Below are 23,480 nucleotides of genomic sequence, written 5' to 3' on the forward strand. Positions count from 1 at the left end.
TGGTTCCTTTTGAGAATATGCATAGAATCACTTTCTGAGTCGATTTACGCATGTCCGTCTGTCCGTCCATGTATTTTTGTGTACAAAGTAAAGGTCGCATTTATTATCCGATTTGGATGAAATTTGGCACAGTTTACTTATTTGGCTCAAGGATGAACCCTATTGAATTTGGAGAAAATCGATTCAGATATAGCTCCTATTTATAGTTTCGTCCGATTTTATGAGAATGATGTACCAAATTCCCGAAATTTTTTCGATTGGGACAAAATTTTGCACAGAGTACTGAATTAGGTATAGGTTGATGTCTACGAAGTTTCGTTAAAATCGGTTCAGATTTAGATATAGGTCCCATATATAGTTTGGGCCGATTTTATGTGAATGGTGCATCAAATTCCCGAAATTTATCCGATTAGGACAAAATTTTGCACAGAGTACTGAATTAGGTACAGACTGATGTCTGCTAAGCTTTGTTAAAATCGGTTCAGATTTACATATAGTTTGATCCGATTTTATGTGAATAATGCAGCAAACTCCCAATATTTGTCCGATTGGTACAAAATTTTGCTCAGAGTACTAAATTTGGTCCAGACTGATGTCTACGAAGTTTCGTTAAAATCGGTTCAGATTTAGATATAAACGAATCCAAGTCACATGCATCATCACATGCAATTTTTCATTGATTTCAGATGGGTACGTGTATGGGGTTTTTTTCAATTGATTCAAATATCTATCTAGATAGCACATTTAATTTCGCCCGACTCCATCTCAATGGTCCTCCAAAGATTCTATGTCTGTCCTATCTACAGGATATTAATTAGATATTAACTTCTCTTGTGTGTACCCAAAATGGTGAAGGGTATCATATAGTCGCCCCGTCCGATTTTTTAACTTTCCTTACTGGTTTTTTTTTATAAAATTCGTTTCTGACAATTTGGAGTCGATTTACAAATGTCCATCTCTCTGTCTGGATGGTGCACACTCTCAAAGAGAATAACCGATTCCATTCATATTTGACACATCATAATATTTTTAGCAGACCTAGATCAAGTCTGAAGATCGGTCTGATCCGACCATATGTTTGTTTATAGAAAATCCTTGAAAATACGTGAAGTGTATATTTTTTTAAATATGTTTTGAAGGTCCTGAAAAAATATTCTTTAAAAATCCATTTGAAAAGTATTCTTTAAAAAATCCACGCCTTCTATAGGCCCTTGAAAAGTATTCTTTAAAAAATCCACGCCTTCTATAGGCCCTTGAAAAGTATTCTTTAAAAAATCCACGCCTTCTATAGGCCCTTGAAAAGTATTCTTTAAAAAATCCACGCCTTCTATAGGCCCTTGAAAAGTATTCTTTAAAAAATCCACGCCTTCTATAGGCCCTTGAAAAGTATTCTTTAAAAAATCCACGCCTTCTATAGGCCCTTGAAAAGTATTCTTTAAAAAATCCACGCCTTCTATAGGCCCTTGAAAAGTATTCTTTAAAAAATCCACGCCTTCTATAGGCCCTTGAAAAGTATTCTTTAAAAAATCCATGCCTTCTATAGGCCCTTGAAAAGTATTCTTTAAAAAATCCACGCCTTCTATAGGCCCTTGAAAAGTATTCTTTAAAAAATCCACGCCTTCTATAGGCCCTTGAAAAGTATTCTTTAAAAAATCCACGCCTTCTATAGGCCCTTGAAAAGTATTCTTTAAAAAATCCACGCCTTCTATAGGCCCTTGAAAAGTATTCTTTAAAAAATCCACGCCTTCTATAGGCCCTTGAAAAGTATTCTTTTTGATCAACAAATTAAAAATATATCAAAATAGATGTGGGTACAACGCAAATAGCTGTTAAACAATTAATTTAATTAACCAAAAAAAAAAACATTTGAACCAAAAATTTACTTTGCTGACCACATCAAAAAACCATCACTCAAAAATCAACAGAAGAAAAAAAAAATCAAATGCATTTCACTATTGTGTATTGGGTTTAAATGTCAAGGTCATTTGAGATATTTCAATTAAGATTTACCACAGTTCAACACTCACTTCAATTCATATTCAGATCAAAATTAATTAAACTAACGACGTACTTGGTTAATACAGTAAAGGAATTCAAAAACAATTAAGGAAAAAACATTAAACAAAAATAAATTCTCAACTCAAAATTTTTGGGTTAGGTTTTTATTTTTCGGCGTTTAAAAAAAAGATAGACTAGATTAAATGAATGGTTTGTTATGAATAAATTTTGGAAACAACTACGCTTTGCTTTGATCTAGTCATTAAATGTGGCCCACACCCTCATATCCAATGGTGATTGTACTGCTGCAGAAACAGCAATGATCTGTAGATCATTGTCTATGAGAGGGACATGCATCATTACCAATTCACGTTCCTGGTTCTTCTAACATCCGATACAATGAAATATGCATTGCAAAGAGATTTTTGTGTTGGTCTATTTTGATTTTGAATATGAATCATTTTAATTGTTATTAAATAAATTTATGTAAAATTAAATCGAAATAGATGTTGAATATTGAAATACATAGTAATTTACAAAATATTATTCATAAACGGAACAATGACATGAATCATTTTATTGTGGCTATATTCCGTTGGGAAAGAATGGTCCACGACATTTGACAGCAGACTAACTTATGTGAAATGAAAATGATGTCGAATAAGGGACCTACTTCAAATGTTTAGTGAATATTGATAATTTTTGGTATGAAGAAATTCTACCTCTGTTGAAAATTGTGCCCACGGCTTATATAGGTCCTTGAAAATATTCTTTAAAAAATTCAAAACCTGTGTAGGTCCCTGAACATAACCTTCTGAAAAATATTTAAAAAAATCTTAATAAATCCTCACCTTCATCAGGTCATTGAAAAATATTTTTTTTTATTTAAATCCACACCTTTTATAGAACCTTACAATTATTCTTTAAAAAATCCAAGGCTTCTCCACATCCTTGAATTAGACCTTGAAAAAAATGAAATTAATTTAAAGCCACGCCTTCTATAGGCTCTTGAAAAGCTTTTTTTAAATCCACGCCTTCTATAGGCTCTTAAAAAAACTATTTTTAAATCCACGCCTTCTATAGGCTCTTGAAAAGGCATTTTTAAATCCACGGCTTCTATAGGCTCTTGGAAAACTATTTATTAAATCTAATTATAAAAACCAGTATGGAAAGTAGTTAAGTCGGACGGGGCCGACTGTATGATACCCTTCACCACTTTGGGAATATTCAACAGATGAATCCTAACAGACGTCGCATTTTTTAAAGGACCAGTAAAATGAAATTGGATCCATAAATATGTCATTCTGCAACCGATACTAAATTTTTCATTTGGTCAGATATAGAAGCTATATCTAAATCTGAACAGATTTCACGAAATTTGGTACACATCATTCCAGACTCAATTCAGTACGCCATGCCAAATTTCGTGCACATCGTAATATATATGTAGGGACTTTGGTACACTACACACCTATCAGGAAACTTAACACACATCATTGTAAACCTAATTTATTACGCTGTGCCAAATTTCGTGCAAATCAAAAGCTATTAAGGGACTTTGGTGCACCATTTACATTAAATCGGACGAAAATATATATGGGAGCTATATCTAAATCTGAACCGATTTTTAGGAAACTTAACACACATCACTCAATACCAAATTCATTACGCTGTGCCAAATTTCGTGCAAATCGAAAGCTATTAAGGGACTTTGGTGCATCGTTTACATTAAATCGGAGGAAAATATATATGGGAGCAATATCTAAATGTAAACCGATTTTTAGGAAACTTAACATACATCATTCTAGACCTAATTCATTATGCTGTGCCAAATTTCGTGCAAATCAAAAGCTATTAAGGGACTTTGGTGCACCATTTACATTAAATCGGACGAAAATATATATGGGAGCTATATCTAAATCTGAACCGATTTTCAGGAAACTTAACACACATTACTCAATACCTAATTCATTACGCTGTGCCAAATTTTCTTGCTAATCGAAGGAAATATATGCCAAATTTCTGTGCGAAAATACATATGGAAGCTATATATCTGAAGGGGCTTAACACACATCATTCTAGACCTAATTCATTATGCTGTGCCAAATTTCGTGCAAATCGAAAGATATTAAAGGACTTTGATGGAGCATTTATATTAATTCGGAGGAAAATATATCTGGGAGCTATATATAAATTTGAACCGATTTTCACGAAATTCAACACACTTCGTTCCAGACGTTATTCAGTACGCTATGCCAAATTTCGTGCAAATCGAAAGATATTAAGGGGCTTTGGTGCACATTTCCATTAAATCGGACGAAAATATATATGTGGGAGCTATATCTAAATGTGAACCGATTTTCAGGAAACTTAACATACATCATTCTAGACCTAATTAATTACGCCGTGCCAAATTTCGTGCAAATCGAAGGATATATATGGACTTTGGTGCACCATTTACCTAAAATCGGACGAAAATATATATGGGAGCTATATCTAAATCTGAACCGATTTTTCTCAATTTTAATAGGGTTCGTCCTTGGGCCAAATAAATTAACTTGCCAAATTTCATCCATATCGGATCATAAATGCGACATTTACTTTGTTCACAAAAATACATGGACGGACGGACATGCATAAATCGACTCAGAAAGTGATTCTATGTATATTTTCAAAAGGAACCATGGGTCTATCTTGTTTCCTTTTGCATGTTACAAACATATGCACAAAGACATAATACCCTGTACCACAGTATGGTGAAGGGTATAAACATATTCTTTAAGAAAAATACGCCTTGTATACGCTCTTGAAAATTTTTCTTTAAATAATCCAGGCCTATACAAGGCCTTTGAAAAATATATTCTTTAAGGGGACCCCCCCCATTCTCGGGGTCAAAATTTTTGTTGATATAATTCGAATCTACACTGATTAAAGAATGTCTCTACAAAATTTCAACTGAAAATCTTAAGAACTCTTGAAGATATAGCCGATTTTTTGTGTCAGCATCAAGTGACGGCTGAAGGGCTTCTCAAACTTTAAACGCGTTTTTCTCTAAACATTTTTTTGCGAATGGCAGGCACGATATCTCAAAAACTAATAATCCAATCGGTTCCAAATTTTGCAACGTTTTTCTGGGAGTGTATAGCTCTAGCATGAACTAGGATAAAGCCAATCGGTGAAGATTTTCCTTATTTTTTAACTTGGTTTTTGGTAAAAAATCGGCGATTTTCCAAAAATATTTTTTCATAGGTCCACCATTTTGTTAATTTTAGAGCGAAGTCAATAATCCTAATCTTTCTAACACCGTTGGAATTTTCGGATTCCGATGTTCCAGTGAGGAGTTATCATGCCCGCCATCAAAATAAGGACTTTTCTTTAATTAAATTAAAAAACAACAAAACAATATCAAAAATTTTTTGTAAATTATTTTTCTTCCGCCAATATATATCCACGCCTTGTGGATTATTTAAATAATCCACGTTTTGTATAGGTCCTTGAAAAACTATTCTTTCAAAAATCGTCGCCTTTTATAGGCCTTTGAAAAAATATTCTTTATTCGACTTTTATAGGACCCTGAGAAGTATTAAAAAATATTCTTTAAAAAATCCAGGCCTTCTATAGTTCCATGAAAAATATTCTGTAAAAAAATCCACGCCTTTTATAGGCCCTTGACAATATTCTTTAAAAATTTCACGTGGCCCAAAAAAAAATTGTGGTGGTCCCAGAAAAATATTCTTTAAAAATTCCACACCTTTTGTTGACGCATGAAAAAATATTCTTGGGAAAATTCACGCCTTGTATAGGCCCTTGAAAAATATTCTTTACAAAATCGCTATTTGAAAAATACTATAAATAAAGTTTGTGTCTTAAGTCCTTCGATTTTTACGCCTCACACACAACAACTCTCTGACTCATAGAAAGAAAATGTTTCAAATATTTTGTATTTTCACAGTTAATTAAATAATATCTTGCAAACGAAATGTATTCCATAAATTAATGAAGAAACACCAACAACAACATCAAGCATAATTTTTTGCCAAGTAATTCACCTTTCATTTGTTTTTTTTTCTTTTATTTTATTTTTTGTTGTTTCTCCATTCACAACAACATCAGTGAATGTATTGCATAATTAATACCACCAAGCAAGTGTTAATATAATTGTTGGCTTTCTTTGTTTTTTCTTTCTTTGCTTCTCTTCTTCTTTTTTTTAATTTTCCCTCAATTGGGTCAATAATTTGAACGTAATGTGGTTTTGATTCAACGCTCATGCTCTTCGAGCCATATACGCTGCATAGTTCTTGAGACACTTGGTTGACCGACTGGGTAGCCAATTGGCCGTTTTGGTTGGCGACATTCGTTAATGTGTCAGTAAAAGAAAGGCCATTTACGGATTGGATTGAAATGTGTCATTTCCTATTCATGTAGCTGCATTTTGTGTGTGTGTGTGTTTGTATGCCTTGGCTTTGGCTGCCATCCAAACGAAATGTGAGTGTCAATTACAACGATTGCAGTTAGATTGTTGAGTGTAGAATTAAGAGAAGAATGTGTATTTTATTTGGTTAAATTAGAAAAATTAGTATTTGGATGTTTAGAAATGAGAAAAAAGAAAATAGAAACGTGTCATTCTAAGATAGGTTTAAAAAATAAATATTTTTAAATCATAAGCGCAAATTTTTAAACTATATTTTTTAAGACCAAAATCACCATAAGCAACAACTCGAAATATTCACCGGTATATATATTCTTTATTATAATAAAATGTTATGCGGTTTTAGCTATGTCCGTCTGTCTGTTGAAACCACAATAGAGCTCGCAATATTTGAGAGAAAAATATTAGGATGTTGGTATTGAAAATGACTAATATATCTAGTCTCGATTAACTGGTATATTGAAGATTTGGCCAAGCTTTGTATCAGAAGGCCCATTTACTGTATCAGAAGGCCTTGGTGGCCAATTATAATCACTTCTTCGAAAGTTGTCACGGAAACTTTTCCATTAAAAAATGTTTCTTTAGGAAATCCATGTCTTGTCTTGTCCCTTAAAAAAACTTCTTTAAAAAATCCACGCCTTGTGTGGACCTTAAAAAATATATTTTAAAAATCCACGCCTTGTGTGGGCATTGAAAAACCAGAAAGGAAAGTAATAAAGTCGGACGGGGCCGACTATATGATACCCTTCACCACTATGGGTATATTAAAAAGATGCATCCTAACAGAACGGCCATTAACATGAAATTGAATGAACTAAAATATGTGACCTTTATCTAAATGTGAATCGACTTAGATCAATCCATAAACATGTCATTCGTTTGTTACAATAGGACAAAAATATGTAAAACAAATATCAATCGGGTACCCGTTGAATATTTGGAGCCCAATTAACACGAAGCCGGTCGAAAATATATATGGGCTACATATGTACTTCTACACGCAATTACGTCATTCTATTCTGAAAAAAATGAAGAGTTTAATGCAACATTTACTTAAAATCGGATGAAAAAAAAAAAAATTGGAAATATGAAAAAAATTCCCAAATATGAACGGATTTCAACGAAACTTGTCACAGGTTAGGTTAGACTAATTTATGCAAGTTTTGTTCCTAATGGGCATATTTTGGGTCTTTGAGTCCTACTTAAAATCGGACGAAACTATATGGGAGCAATATATAAACGTTTGGATATACAATCTTAAGTACGTTGTTCAAAATTTTGTGTCAATCGGCCTAACATTGAGTCTTTGGTGCACCATTTTTTTTAAAATCGGAAGGAAATATATGGGAGCTATTCCTAAATCCGATATTATTTCAGGAAAACTTGACATATGTTATGTTACACAAACTTTAGTACGTTATGAAAAATTGTGTGGCACTCGGCCTAACTTTGGGTCTTCAAATCGGACAATTTTCAGCAAACTTTACACACATCATTCTAAACTCAATTCAGTACGCTATGTCAAATTTAGCGCAAAAAGATATATGGGACTTTGGTACACCATTTACATAAAATCGGACGAAAATATATATGGGAGCTATACCGAAATCTGAACCGATATGTCCCAATTTCAATATATATAAGACTTATATGAAAATCTGAAAATCTGAGCTATATCTAAATCTGAACCGATTAAACAAATAAAAAACTTTGCAGACATCAATCTGAATATGATTCTGTACTCTGTGCAAAATTATTGGGAGTTTGGTGCATCATTCAGAAAAAATCGGACGAAACTATATATGGTAGCTATATATAAATCTGAACCGATTTCAAGAAAAACATCGCAGACATCAGTATGGACCTAATTCAGAACTTTGTGCAAAATTTTGTACCAATCGGACAAATATTGGGAATATGGTGCATCATTCACATAAAATCGGACGAAACTATATATGGCAGCTATATTTAAATCTGAACCGATTTCAATAGGGTTCGTCTTTGGGCCAAATGAGTGACATATGCCAAATTTCATTTAAATCCGATCATAAATGCGACCAGTACTTTGTTCACAAGGACGGACAGACATGCGTAAATCGACGCAGAAAGTGATTCTATGCATATTCTTAAAAGGAACCATGGGTCTGTCTCGATTCCTTTGCCTGTTACAAACATATGCACAAAGACATAATATCCTGTACCACAGTGTGGTAAAAAGTCCCCGTCTTATCTTTACCAAGGAACAAATATTCTTTAAAAAGTCCCCGCCTCTTAATGGCCTCTGAAAAATATTCTTTAAAAAAATCTTCATATTGTATTGACCCTTGAAAACGATTCTTTTAACAAATCCACGTCTTTTTATGGCCCTTGAAAACTATTCTTTAAAAATCTACGTCTTGTGGCTTCTGAAAAATATTATTTAAAAAATCAAAATATTATTTAAAAATCCGCGCCTTTTAGTGGTTCCTGAAAAATATTATTTAAAAATCCGCGCCTTTTAGTGGTTCCTGAAAAATATTATTTAAAAAATCCACGCCTTTTGTGTGTGCATTGAAAAAAAGTATACTCTAAAAACCCACGCCTAGTGTGGGCATTGAAAATTATTCATGAAAAATTCCACGCCTTTTAATGACCCTTAAAACTTCTTTAATAATCCACGCATTGTAATGACCATTGAAAATATATTCTTTAGAAAATCCTCGCCTCAGTGGCCAACACTAAAAATCCGTACTTTTGATGGTCCTGGTAAAATATTCTTCCAAAAATCCACAAACAATATTTCAAACTCCATATGAAATCTTTATATGTTTGGCTTAAGTTCTTGTGTTTACTGAACTTAAGGAATGACCAAGCCCATGACGAAGAATGGAAAAGTCTGGGACTTTGGGCTGCAACAACAATATTCCAGCGGTTCATGAGCTAGGTTACTGCAAGAGTGAGTGAGATGTTACTGCAATGTTCTCCCCATTTTTTAAGTGAATTTTAATAATTTCAATGCATAGGGTGTCTCGTTACACTTTTATTATACCCTTCACCACACTGTGGTACAGGGTATTATGTCTTTGTGCATATGTTTGTAACAGGCAAAAGGAATCGAGATAGACCCATGGTTCCTTTTGAGAATATGCATAGAATCACTTTCTGAGTCGATTTATGCATGTCCGTCCGTCCGTCTGTCCGTCCGTCCGTCTGTTGATGTTAAATTGTAAACAAAGTACAGGTCGCATTTATAATCCGATTTGGCTGAAATTTGGCACAGCTCATGTGTTTGGCCCAAGGACGAACAATATTGAAATTGGGAAAAATCGGTTCAGATTTAGATATAGCTCACATATATATTTTTGTCCGATTTATGGACTTTAGTCCCTGAAAATCATTCGATTTGCACGAATTTCGGTACAGCGTACTGAATTAAGTCTAAAATGATGTGTGCCAAGTTTCGAGAAAATCGGATCAGATTTAAATATAGCTCCCATATATAGTTTCGTCCGATTTAAGGTTAATGTGGCACCAAAGTCCCTCTATATCTTTCAATTTGCATGAAATTTGGCACAGAGTTCTGAATTAGGTCCAGAATGATGTGCCCCAAGTTTCGAGAAAATCGGTTCAGATTTAGATATAGCTCCCATATATAGTTTCGACCGATTTAAGGTAAATGGAGCACCAAAGTCTCTGAAAATCTTTCGATTTGCACAAATTTTGGCATAGCGTACTAGATTAAGTCTAGAATGATGTGTGCCAAGTTTCGAGAAAGTCGGTTCAGATTTAGATATAGCTCCCATATATAGTTTTGTCCGATTTAAGGTAAATGGGGCACCAAAGTCCCTCTATATGTTTCGATTTGCATGAAATTTGGCACAGTGTACTGAATTAGGTCCAGAATAATGTGTGCCAAGTTTCGAGAAAATCGGTTCAGATTTAGATATAGCTCCCATATATAGTTTCGTCCGATTTAAGGTAAATGGGGCACCAAAGACCCTATATATCATTCGATTTGCATGAAATTTGGTACAGAGTACTGAATTAGGTCCAGAATGATGTGTGCCAAGTTTCGAGAAAATCGGTTCAGATTTAGATATAGCTCCCATATATAGTTTCGTCCGATTTAAGGTAAATGGGGCACCAAAGTCCCTCTATATCTTTCGATTTGCATGAAATGTGGCACAGAGTACTGAATTAGGTCCAGAATGATGTGTGCCAAGTTTCGAGAAAATCGGTTCAGATTTAGATATATCTCCCATATATAGTTTCGTCCGATTTAAGGTAAATGGGGCACCAAAGTCCCTCTATACGTTTCGATTAGCATGAAATTTGGCACAGCGTACTGAATTAAGTCTAGAATGATGTAGATATAGTTCCCATATATAATTTCGTCCGATTTAATGTAAATGGTTTACCAAAGTCTCTATATATCTTTCGATTTGCACGAAATGTGGCATTGCGTAATGAATTAATGAATGTATGTTAAGTTTCTTGAAAATCGGTCCAGATTTAGATATAGCTCCCATATATATTTTCGTCCGATTTAATGTAAACGGTGTCGTCCGTTTTTACAAATATATATATATATATATATACGCTTATAATTGATTTTCATAATTTTGTCCCTGGTCCTTTAAAAATTCGACGTCTTTTAGGTTTCATCTGTTTGATATACCGAAAGTGGTGAAGGGTATCATATAGTCGGCCCCGTCCGACTTTACTGCTTTCCTTACTGGTTTAGTAATGATGTAGTGTATACTTGTCAAATGTCAAATAAGAAAATCTGAGAAAATCAAATGAGAGCTAACATAATACTGTGTAATACAAAATAACACCGCTTGTTGGAAAATCCTTAGAAGGGCATGTGAATGGGCCTGTATTAGGGCCTTGACTTTAAATTTACACCAGCATGATGTGTGGTATAAAAATTCCTTACGGCCGAAAAAAGTTTTTGAATTTATCGCCTCATTTTTAAAATTTTGCGACTGAGAAAAATAGACTTCCTACATCCGCTTCTCTAATTGGCATTCTTAATGGTTGATATAATTTTTGCAAAGCCTGTTATTCTGCTAAGAACTTCATTCTATGTGCTTAAGAAGATAACGAGTTAATGTGTGTGAAATATATGTTTGCCACAGCTAATTTCAAATTTATAATTTGTTTGAAATTTATTGTGGCAAAAATGTAATTATTTGTCTAATCACGAATTTTTGAGTTCACTTAATTTCTAGTTCAGAGGTTTATATATACAAGTGTATCAATTTTATATCTACTAAAATTTATTGGTGAAACTTATCTGTCCTTCATTTTGAAAATCTCGGAAATGTATAAAGAATGTTTAAAATGACTACCACAAATTTGCTAATTGTTATTAAAACCATATCACTAACCATATTTGTTCTTAATTAATAAATATGTTGTTGCTTTTGGCAACAAAGCACATAATTTGCTAATCATTACTCATAGTTAATTTTCATCTTTAAATACCATAAAATTCTAAATTATTATTTTTGTTTTTGCTGCAAAACAGATTTGAAACAAAGATATAATAGATTTAACACTCTTCCGTGTAATTGTCTAACAAGAACACCCACAATCGTTACAGTTGGTTGGTTGGTTGGCTGGCTGGAGTATTTAGGGCTGGTTAGTTGTCTAACCAAAAACGTACGTCATAATTATATGCTTGTCAAAATTTTATATAGAATATATTTTTTTTAGCGCCGGATATAGGAAGTTAAAAGTTGTTCGCGTTCCAAGTTATTTTGTTTCTATTAATATTTTTAGGTTAGTTTTTTTAATATATTTCAGATTTCACATATTAGATAAAATTTACTAAAAATGTTTGTGAATTATTTATTCAATGGTTGAGTACTAAATTAAATATTAATATTCTATCTCATGTAGCTGAAAATATCTAATGTAATGTGTGTATTAAAACATACTTCTTGAAATTTAAAAATTTTCTTAAAGTATATTTTTCCAATCGTCGATTTATTCAATGTCATCCATAAGATTAGATTTTTATATCCTTCACCACACTATGGTACAGGGTATTATGTCTTTGTGCATATGTTTTGTAACCGGCAAAAGGAAACGAGATAGACACATAGTTCCTTTTGAGAATATGCATAGAATCACTTTCTGAACAGATTTACGCATATCTGTCCGTCCATGTACTTTTGTGAACAAAGTTCAGGTCGCATTTATGATCCGATTTAGCTGAAATTTGGCATAGATCACATATTTGGCCCAAGGACAAACCCTATTGAAATTGGGAAAAATCGGTTCAGATTTAGATATAGCTCTCTTAGATATATTTTCGTCCGATTTAATGTAAATGATGCACCAAAGTCCCTATATATCTTTCGATTTGCACGCAATTTGGCACAGCATTAAAATCGGTTCAGATTTAGATATAGCTCTATATATTTTTTTTGTCCGATTTAATGTAAATGGTTCCTATATATCTCTCGATTTGCACGAAATTTGGCACAGCGTAATGGATTAGGTATAGAATGATGTGTGTTAAATTTCCTGAAAATCGGTTCAGATTTAGATATAGCTCTCATATATAGTTGCGTCCGATTTTATGTAAATGGTGCACCAAAGTCACTATATATCTTTCGATTTGCACGAAATTTGGCACAGGGTACTGAATCGGATCCAGAATGATGAGTGCTAAGTTTCGTGAAAATCGGTTCAAATTTAGATATAGCTCCCATATATTTTCGTCCGATTTAATGTAAATGGTCCACCAAAGTCCCTATATATTTTTCGATTTGCACGAAATTTGGCATAGCGTACTCAATTAAGTCAATAATGATGTGTGCTGAGTTTGGTGGAAATCGGTTCAGATTTAGATATTGCTCCCATATATATTTTCATCCCATTTAATGTAAATGATTCACCAAAGTCCCTATATATCTCTCGATTTGCACGAAATTTGGTACAACATAATGGATTAGGTATACAATGATATGTGTTAAGTTTCATTAAAATCGGCTCAGATTTAGATATAGCTCTCATATATATTTTCGTCCGATTTAATGTAAATGGTGCACCAAAGTCCCTATATATATCTCGATTTGCACGAAATTTGGCACAGCGTAATGGATTAGGTATAGAATGATGTGTGTTAAATTTCCTGAAAATCGGTTCAGATTTAGATATAGCTCTCATATATAGTTGCGTCCGATTTTATGTAAATGGCATAGCGTACTCAATTAAGTCTATAATGATGTGTGACAAGTTTCGTGAAAATTGGTTCAGATTTAGATATAGCTCCCATACATATTTTCGTCCGATTTTAGGTAAATTTGTCTCCAAAGTCCCTATATATCTTTCGATTTGCACGAAATTTAGCATAGGGTACTGAATCGGATCCAGAATGATTAGTGCCATGTTTCGAGAAAATCGGTTCAGATTTAGATATAGCTCCCATATATAGTTTCGTCCGATTTAAAGTATGGTGCACCAAAGTCTCTATATATCGATTTGCACGAAATTTGGCATAGAGTACTAAATTAGGTCCAAAATGATGTGTGCTAAGTTTCCTGAAAATCGGTTCAGACTTAGATATAGCTTCCATATATATGTTCTTCCGATTTAATGTAAATGGTCCACCAAAGTCCCTATATATCTCTCGATTTGCACGAAATTTGGTACAACATAATGAATTAGGTATACAATGATATGTGTTAAGTTTCATTAAAATCGGCTCAGATTTAGATATAGCTCCCATATATATTTTCGTCCGATTTAATGTAAATGGTCCACCAAAGTCCCTATATATCCTTCGATTTGCACAAAATTTGGCACAGCGAAATGAATTAGGTCTAGAATGATGTGTGTTAAATTTCCTGAAAATCGGTTCAGATTTAGATATAGCTCCCATATCTGACAAAATGAAAAATTTAGTATCGGTTGCAGAATGACATGTTTATGGATCCAATTTCATTTTACTGGTCTTTTAAAAAATGCGACGTTTGTTAGGATTCATCTGTTGAATATACCCAAAGTGGTGAAGGGTATCATATAGTCGGCCCCGTCCGACTTTACTACTTTCCTTACTGGTTTTAAAAGAATATGTTTTCTATATTCTAACAAGAGTTAATTTTTTTAAAATTTTTTTCAAACATAATTTTTAAGTAAAAAAATTATTGATTAAAAATATTTTTTTTTTCATGTAGCTCATCTCGAAAGAGAAGTTAATAAGAAACATTTACATTTCGCCCTAAAAAGGCATAAAAACAAAACTCAAAAATTCAGCTTGAACCCGGCTGGGATTTGAACCCTGGTTCACATGGCATCTGTTGATGTCCGGCGCCTTAGCGTCCAAAGCCACCTCCTTATCTTCCTAAGGTTGCACAATATGCAGTTGCATACCATTGAAGAAAAATATTGTAGTCTGTATGGAAAAAAAGTCCGTCACTACAAGAAAAATCTGCTCTGAAAAGGAATATTCCGGTGTGATGCCAAATGATGAATTTAATTTGTAGATGCAATTTCGCAACAATAGTCGACATAAATACAACTTATCAAGTAAAGACATTTGTAAGCCACATTGCCCAATATTCCTGATGAGCCACTTAACCAACGGCGAAACGCGGCGCATAGTGGTGGAAATGTAGTATCTCTCTGGCTTTCCTTTTCATTGCAACTCCGATCATGTAGCTCATCACGAAAGAGAAATTAATAAGAAACATTTACACGAATGATCCTTCGCCCTAAAAAGGCATAAAAACGAAACTCAAAAATATTTTTTCGGAGAAAAAATTGCCGTGAGATTAAAAAAAAGTAATTAAGAATGGAAAAACTTAAGATGGATAAAAAAAAACATTTTTTCAAGAGCCATATATGCGAGGATTTTAGACAATTTAGACTAGCCATATAAACGGGATGTTTTAAAAAAATATTCTATCAAGATCAATCATAATAACAAACAAGGAAGCAACAACTGAACAAAACAAAAGACTGAAGAAACAAACGTAGTTGGAGGGAAATCAATTATTTAATAATATTTAAACTTCGTGTTTGTTTGCAAAAACTCAATTTATTTTAATTGTAATTAATCAATAAGATTTCCATCAAATATTTACAAATAACAAATTGTATTCTAAACGGTTAGCATATTCACTAGAACCTGTAACAATTTGCTAAGATTTTATTTTATGCAATCACATGAGTAATCACTTATAAAAATTCTACTCCGTTTATTCACTCAAATCAGACACTGGAGGCGAGAATAAAACTGGTTTTCTAAATTTTCCCATGCTTACAAAGAAGATAAGATTTTTTTTTTTTTTTTTTTGAATTTAGAAAAACAACTTCTCTGAACATGGAACATCGACGGCGCACCGTCTTCTACATTCGGTGGCTAATAAACATTTTAAAATATTGCTACTCGCTAGTCTCAAATGTAAATTAATTTAAATTTGTTATTACATTAACATTTGCAAATGCTGTGCAGTCTACATGCCAGTAGTCTTAGAAAACGAAGCTTAGAGATTACAAATTCTCCCACAATTATCAAAGTTAATTAATTATAATTGAATGAAACTCGAAAATAGATAACTAATGACAGATATATTGTGAAGTCAGTCTAAATTCAGCTTAGAGACCAGAGTATCTTCACCCTAGCATTTAACAAGATCTGCAAGGTAGAATACTGTATTTATTATTCAATAACACTTCAAATTAACCTCTGTCGTAAAATAACAGATATTTCTTTATATTTTTATAACGAATATTTTTTCAACGACCAAGGCGTGGATTTCTAAAGAATATTTTTTCAGTGCCGTGGATTTTTTAAAGAATATTTTTTCAAGGACCTAAACAAGGCGTGGATTTTTTAAAGAATATTTTTTCAAGGACCTGAACAAGGCGTGGATTTTTTAAAGAATATTTTTTCAAGGACCTGAACAAGGCGTGGATTTTTTAAAGAATATTTTTTCAAGGACCTGAACAAGGCGTGGATTTTTTAAAGAATATTTTTTCAAGGACCTGAACAAGGCGTGGATTTTTTAAAGAATATTTTTTCAAGGACCTGAACAAGGCGTGGATTTTTTAAAGAATATTTTTTCAAGGACCTGAACAAGGCGTGGATTTTTTAAAGAATATTTTTTCAAGGACCTGAACAAGGCGTGGATTTTTTAAAGAATATTTTTTCAAGGACCTAAACAAGGCGTGGATTTTTTAAAGAACATTTTTTCAAGGACCTGAACAAGGCGTGGATTTTTTAAAGAATATTTTTTCAAGGACCTAAACGACATGGACATAATGGGTCGAACATTGAGAGCGGTAACAGCCACCTTTAAACAAATTGGGAAGGAGTCTGTCAAAGTGGGTCTGGCAGTAAACGACGAAAATACCAAGCTGATGGTATCAACGCGCAACACGTCCAGTAGACTCGGACCAACTGTGGAACTTCAGAACTACAGCTTCGAGGTAGTCAAAGATTTTATATACCTTGGTACTGCCATAAATAAAACTAATGACATCAGTTTTGAAATTCGGAGAAGGATATTATTGGCCAACCGATGCTACTATGGTCTGATTAAGTAACTCGAAAGCAATGTCATCTCCCGCCAGACCAAACTCACACTCTACAAGACGCTGATACTACACGTGCTATTATATGGATCTGAAGCATGGGTACTTACGCAAGCAGATGAGGCAGCTCTTCGAGTGTTTGAAAGAAAAATTCTCCGAAGGATCTATGAGCCGATCTGCGTTGACGGTGAATATCGCCAGCGAATGAACCATGCTGTACCAGCTATTTTCGGATATCGACATTGTTAGACGTATTGAGCTGCAGCGACTACGAAAGGTCATGTTGTGAGAATGGATGAATTTGCCTCAGCCCAAAATGATGGTTCACCCAGAAAGGGAAGCCCAATAATAATATGGAAAGATAAAGTGAAAGACAACATAGCCGAATATGATCTTTTTAAGCTCGGCTTATGGAACGAAAGTTCTGTCACAAGCCAGCTAAGTAAGTAAGTAAGGGTCATTATTAGGATGAATTATTGTCAAGAATCATTAATAGTGCGGATTGTTTAAAGGTCAAACGAGTATTTGCATCAGAAATACAAGTAATAATTTTTATGAGGGCGATATGAAAACAGAAGGACTTCTTCCAAAGATCAGAAAACCTTTTTCACTGCTCAATGATCAAAACACTTCTTCGAGAGAATGTCAAAAGGCGATCTTCCATTAAAGAAGAAGTACCACAAGGTTTCTTTCTATAGAAAATAAAAATTACTATATAGAAGACACTAATGTAATACAATAAATTTGTTTATAAATAGACCTTGAGAAAATCTTCTACTTCTAGATACGACAATTTATTCTTCCACGAAAACCCAGAAAGTCTTCAGTTTATAGCAGCCTTGGAAAATTCCTTTTTCCACTTATAAACATAAATTAATTGTTATTGCATTATTTTTTTCACTCACTCACAAATATTTCATAATATGTTGCACGTTTAAATCAAACGAGTTTGTTACACTTTGGAATAGTGATCAGTGGTCAGGCCAGACGGACAACTCAAACATCTGTAACAAAAATCGAAATAATAAAAAAATAGGAGAAGCAAAAAAACATTCGTTTAAATTCACTTTCGTTCGTTGCGAAAATTTTTTTAAAATCAAAAACGAATAACCGCAATCAATGTATTTGAAAAGCCGCACTCAGCTGAAAATCTCCAAAAGTCTTACCACCAGAAGAAGTCATGGCAAAACTGTAGCTAAGCAGACCAGACCAGACTCAAAACGCCCATGCACTCACCAGCCATGCTAGCGGCCAACGCCACTTTCTTCTAGCGTAACGGTTTTTGAATTTTTTCTTTTTTGCTTTTTAATATATTTACCAAACTATTTTTTCTGTTCATTGCTTGCGTTTTCGTTTTTTTTTTGTACGGATTGCATTGAAACTACCGCCTTCGCCTCCACCAACCGCAGGAGTCTTGGCCATATATACGTACAGGCAGCGGTCAGTGTTCGACCGGTATAGTGTGATTAGAAAGAAAAAATAGTTTGGAAAAAAATTATGAAAAAAATAAACATTTAAAAAGTTGAACGATTTTGTTGTTGTTTTTTATTTTTAAGATTGTTATCAAATCTTTTTTGCAGAAAAAAATATGTAACAACGGATTTGCAATAAAAAAAATATTTTCCGATTTCTTTTTGTATTTTTTAGGAAAAAATTCAATTTTCTCTTGATATTGATAGTTTGGGAAATTGAATATTTAAATTAATATTAATCAATATCTTCATTAGCAAAAACTTCTCAAAAAAAGAATTCAATGTGCCTTTTAGATGTTTTCCAATTTTACTCTGCGCAAAAACAAATTTTTATACCCTTCACCACACTGTGGTACAGGGTATTATGTCTTTGTGCATATGTTTGTAACAGGCAAAAGGAAACGAGATAGACACATGGTTCCTTTTGAGAATATGCATACAATCACTTTCTGAGTCGATTTATGCATGTCCGTCCGCCCGTCTGTCCGTCTGTCCGTCCGTCCGTCTGGCCGTCTGGCCGTCTGTAGATGTTAAATTATAAACAAAGTACAGGTCGCATTTATGATCCGATTTGGATGAAATTTGACACAAGTCACTTATTTGGCCCAAGGACGAACCCTATTGAAATTGGGAAAAATCGGTTCAGATTTAGATATACCTCCCATATATATTTTCGTCCGCTTTAAGGTATATGGGCCACTAATGTCCCTCTATATCCCTCGATTAGCACGAAATTTCGCACAGAGTACTGAATTAGGTCCAGAATGATTTGTGCCAAGTTTCGAGGAAATCGGTTCAAATTTAGATATAGCTCCCATATATAGTTTCGTCCGATTTGAGGTAAATGGTGCACCAAAGTCTCTACATAGCATTCGATTTGCATGAATTTTGGTACAGAGTACTGAATAAGGTGCAGAATGATGTGTGCCAAGTTTCGAGAAAATCGGTTGAGATTTAGATATAGCTCCAATATATAGTTTTGTCCGATTTAAGGTAAATCGGTCTCCAAAGTCCCTATATATCTTTCAATTTGCACGAAGGTTGCCATAGGGTACTGAATAGGATCCAGAATGATGTGTTAAAATCGGTTCAGATTTAGATATAGCTCCAATATATATTTTCGTCCGATTTAATTTAAATTGTGAATTAAAGACCCAAAGATTGGCCGATCGGCACATAATTTTGTACAATGTACTGAAGTTACTATAACCTTTCGTGTGTCAAGTTTTCTTGAAATTGGTTCAGATTTACAAATAGTCTCTATATATACTTTCGTCCGATTTTAAGTAAATGGTGTACTAAAGACCCAAAGCCGATTGGCAAAACGTACTGAAATTAATATAAATTAATATCGGCCAAATTTCCTTGAAATCGGTTTAGATCTAGATATAGAATAGCTTCCATATATAATTTCGACCTATTTATGTTGATTGTAAACCAAATAATCAATGGGTGCTTGATTGATATTACATTTTAAACAGTGAAGTTTCAAAAAGTATGGAATATATTGCAGAATGGCATGTGTAAGGATTAATGTTAGTCGGTTTACTTTTATATAAAGATCGCATTTTTCAGTTCGTTCAATTTCATGTCAATGTTCCTTCAAACAGACGACATCTGTAAAGATACATATGTAGAATATCCCCAAAGTGGTGAAGGGTATCATATAGTCGGCCCAGTCCGACTTTACTACTTTCCTTACTGGTTTTTATAATTTTTAAACATTTTAAATGGATCATCTTTTTTTTCAAAATTTTATAATAAATTATTTTATTGCAAGTGCACAATGGACATTATAAAATAATGCATTGAAACACGAAAACTCATCATCACCATCATAACTGGTAAATTAATCATAATCATCGTCAATACTACCAACAACAATAACAACACCAGCATCAATTCAAGAAATTGCAGAGGCGTCTTGTTTTGAAAAAATTGGAAGCGCCGTCACTTGAACTCCTAAAGTGGCTTATAATTCGCTTCATTTGCGAAGAGAGCCATTTAAATATAATTTTATACAATTTTTATACCCTTCACCACAGTGTGGTACAGGGTATTATGTCTTTGTGCATATGTTTGTAACAGGCAAAAATAATCGAGATAGACTCATGGTTCCTTTTGAGAATATGCATAGAATCACTTTCTGAATAGATTTATGCATGTCCGTCTGTCCGTCCGTCCATGTATTTTTGTTAACAAAGTACAGGTCGCATTTATGATACGATTTGGATGAAATTTGGCACAGGTCACTTAATTGGCCCAAGGACGAACCCTATTGAAAATGGGAAAAATTGGTTCAGATTTAGATATAGCTCCCATATATATTTTCGTCCGATTTAAGGTAAATGGTGTACCAAAGTCCCTATATATCTTTCGATTTTCACGTAATTTGGGACAGCGTAATGAATTAGGTCTAGAATGATGTGTGTTAAGTTTCGGGAAAATCGGTTCAGATGTATATATAGTTCCCATATATATTTTCGTCCGTCGGTTTACTTATAGATAAAGATCGCATATTTAAGTTCGTTCAATTTCATGTCAATGTTCCTTAGAAAAGGAGACGTCTGTAAGGAAACATATGTAGAATATCCCCAAAGTGGTTAAGGGTATCATGTAGTCGGCCCAGTCCGACTTTACTACTTTCTTTGCTGGTTTGTTATTGCTTGTTTAATAAATTTACAACAACAATTGCATGGAAGGTGAGAAATAAATAAATTACTTTATATTATTAGAAAAAAATCAAAGTTTGGAAATATGAAGGCTTTGGAAACTTTGAAATCTATTCACCTTTTCAAGAAGTTGTACCAAAGAGTTTTTGGGAATTCCAACCACAAATGTCCGAAATATACTTAAATTTACTAAATTTGGTACAATTTCGTAGCATTTGAACAGAATGAAAAGTAGGATCGATATAAGGAGTAGTATACGAAGAGTGGGTGAACCCATAGGGCTGGAATCGTGAAATTTCGTTTAAAAACTTAATAATACCGAATATAGGACGGGGCCTTTATTGGGGGGGGGGGGGTTAGGTTTTAACCTCAAATATCCCGCCAAATTATATAATATTCTTATATGGGGACTAAGTCAAAACATTGACATGTATAGATAATTTTCTGTATATAGCAAAGTATTTACGGCAGAGGTATCATAGGCTATACCCAAACTAAAAGATTTGGGCCAAATATGCACCGTTTTGTTTTATGATTTGTTGCCATGTTAAAGTTAACTTTATAATACCCCCCTCATAGAAGTCCTGCTTTCTATTTGCAAAAAACTCTAGTAGTCGATTTTCACAATACTTCCTAGATACCAATTTTTATACCCTACACAACTATGTTGTCAGGGTATTATAGCTTTGTGCAGCTCCAAGAGTTTTTAACGCCGCGAAATATTGGTCCCAGACCCACCTTTAAGTATACCGATCGTCATATCTCGACTAGCTGAATCGATCTAAACATGTTTGTACGTTCGTCTGTCCATTATAACTTGTAAACCCGATACAGGCCACAGTTATGAACCAATCTTCACGGAATTTTGCATGTAGGATGGGTTCTGCCTTATGATGGTAAAGATCGGTTAATATTTAGGGGATGACATGGACCAAAAACTTTATTTTTGTCTGATTTTCTGGTCGCTCCAGAAACCGCAATTATGGCCCGAACATCGCGAAGGGGATTGGGCCAACGAATCAGCATGCCTGTTTTTATAAAGAACGGTTAATATTTAGTGGGTCAAATGGACCCCGACTTTTGTGTGAAAAAATTACAGAATTTGTATTCTATGGCGTATATATTTACCCCTGACATAGACCCGAGAAGTTTACAGTATATTCAAGAGGAGCGGTTGACCTTTAAATTGATACCAATTATATTGTCGTATGTATCCGGATGTGGGAGTTGCACTTAAAAATTTAAAGGTGCTTACATACTCAGATAGTCTTAAGGAACCTATTACCATACTAGAGGGCGGAAATATAGGGCGGATCACTTTGAAATTTTCCATGAAGATCCAGGTAAGGTCAAGGACAACGCCTATAATTTTCGGTGATGATCAGATAATAATGTTGGGATAAAGTAGACCGAAAATTTAATTTTTTTGTGTTTTTTTTTCGAGTCGATAAATTGAAAGCCGAACATCACAATCCAACCCACGGTGAACGGAATCTGCACAAGTAATTAGAAGGACTGTACTGAATATTAGTACTATTTGTTGACCTCTAGTCGGTCAAGAGGGTGCAAATATCGCGAAATATTGTCCATGTTCAGAATATAAAACCACAGAAAGTTAGATTTTCGTGGAAATTGTGTAGGGTATCATATGGTCGGCCTTGTCAGACTATACTGCTCCGCTCATTGGCTTGTCATTAAAGAAATTTTTCACTGCAAGAAAAATATGATAATCGTTTGGTGTCAAGCCCGAACTACATGACGTATGCATTAAAACTTCCCAACCAAGCTTCCGAAGTTTCTGGCGAGTCACTGTAGATGTTTGTGGCCTGGCGTTGTCCTGGTGGCACACGATACTTCTGTCCGTTTCTGGTCAATAGTTTAAAACAAATGGTTTAAACAATTTTATGGTCGATTTTTAGCTCCTGGGCGATGTTACGACTCCTATCATGCCGGTCAACTTCGATCATTTTTCTATGGGGACTACAAAAAAAAGCTATAAAATTCCGAATTTTTCAATACCAATCATTTTAGGATGTATGTGCAAGTCATAGCTTTGATGGTGATTTCAACAGACGGACATGACTAAATCGACATAGAATTTTATTCTGATCTCGAGTACGTACATATGTACTTTATAGGGTCTCAGTGGGTATATATATATATATATATATATATATATTTGTTTCACACATTTTGTGTTTATGACAAAAAAATAATTATAATCCGGCGACTATTGTTCACAATAGTAATTTAAATTATTTTGGGAAAAGATTGTCTATCTATAGTAATCAGGAGATTGTAATCAATGAATATTCATAAATTATAATAACAAAAACAAATAAAGTTATCAAACAAAAAAAAATAAAATTCCAATTG

The 23,480-nt window shown here is 33.8% G+C and overlaps 1 protein-coding gene across 1 annotated transcript in view; it reads left to right on the forward strand.

The window, feature by feature from the left end:
* The window catches only part of LOC133332162 (putative mediator of RNA polymerase II transcription subunit 12), a 63,525-nt gene that overhangs the window by 870 nt on the left and 39,175 nt on the right, over positions 1-23,480 (forward strand). The window lies entirely within an intron of this gene.

The sequence above is a fragment of the Musca vetustissima genome, unplaced genomic scaffold (genome assembly GCF_032173495.1).
Source record: "Musca vetustissima isolate MV318-11 ecotype Yass unplaced genomic scaffold, APGP_CSIRO_Mvet_v1 utg5251, whole genome shotgun sequence".
Taxonomy (NCBI): Eukaryota; Metazoa; Arthropoda; class Insecta; order Diptera; family Muscidae; genus Musca; species Musca vetustissima.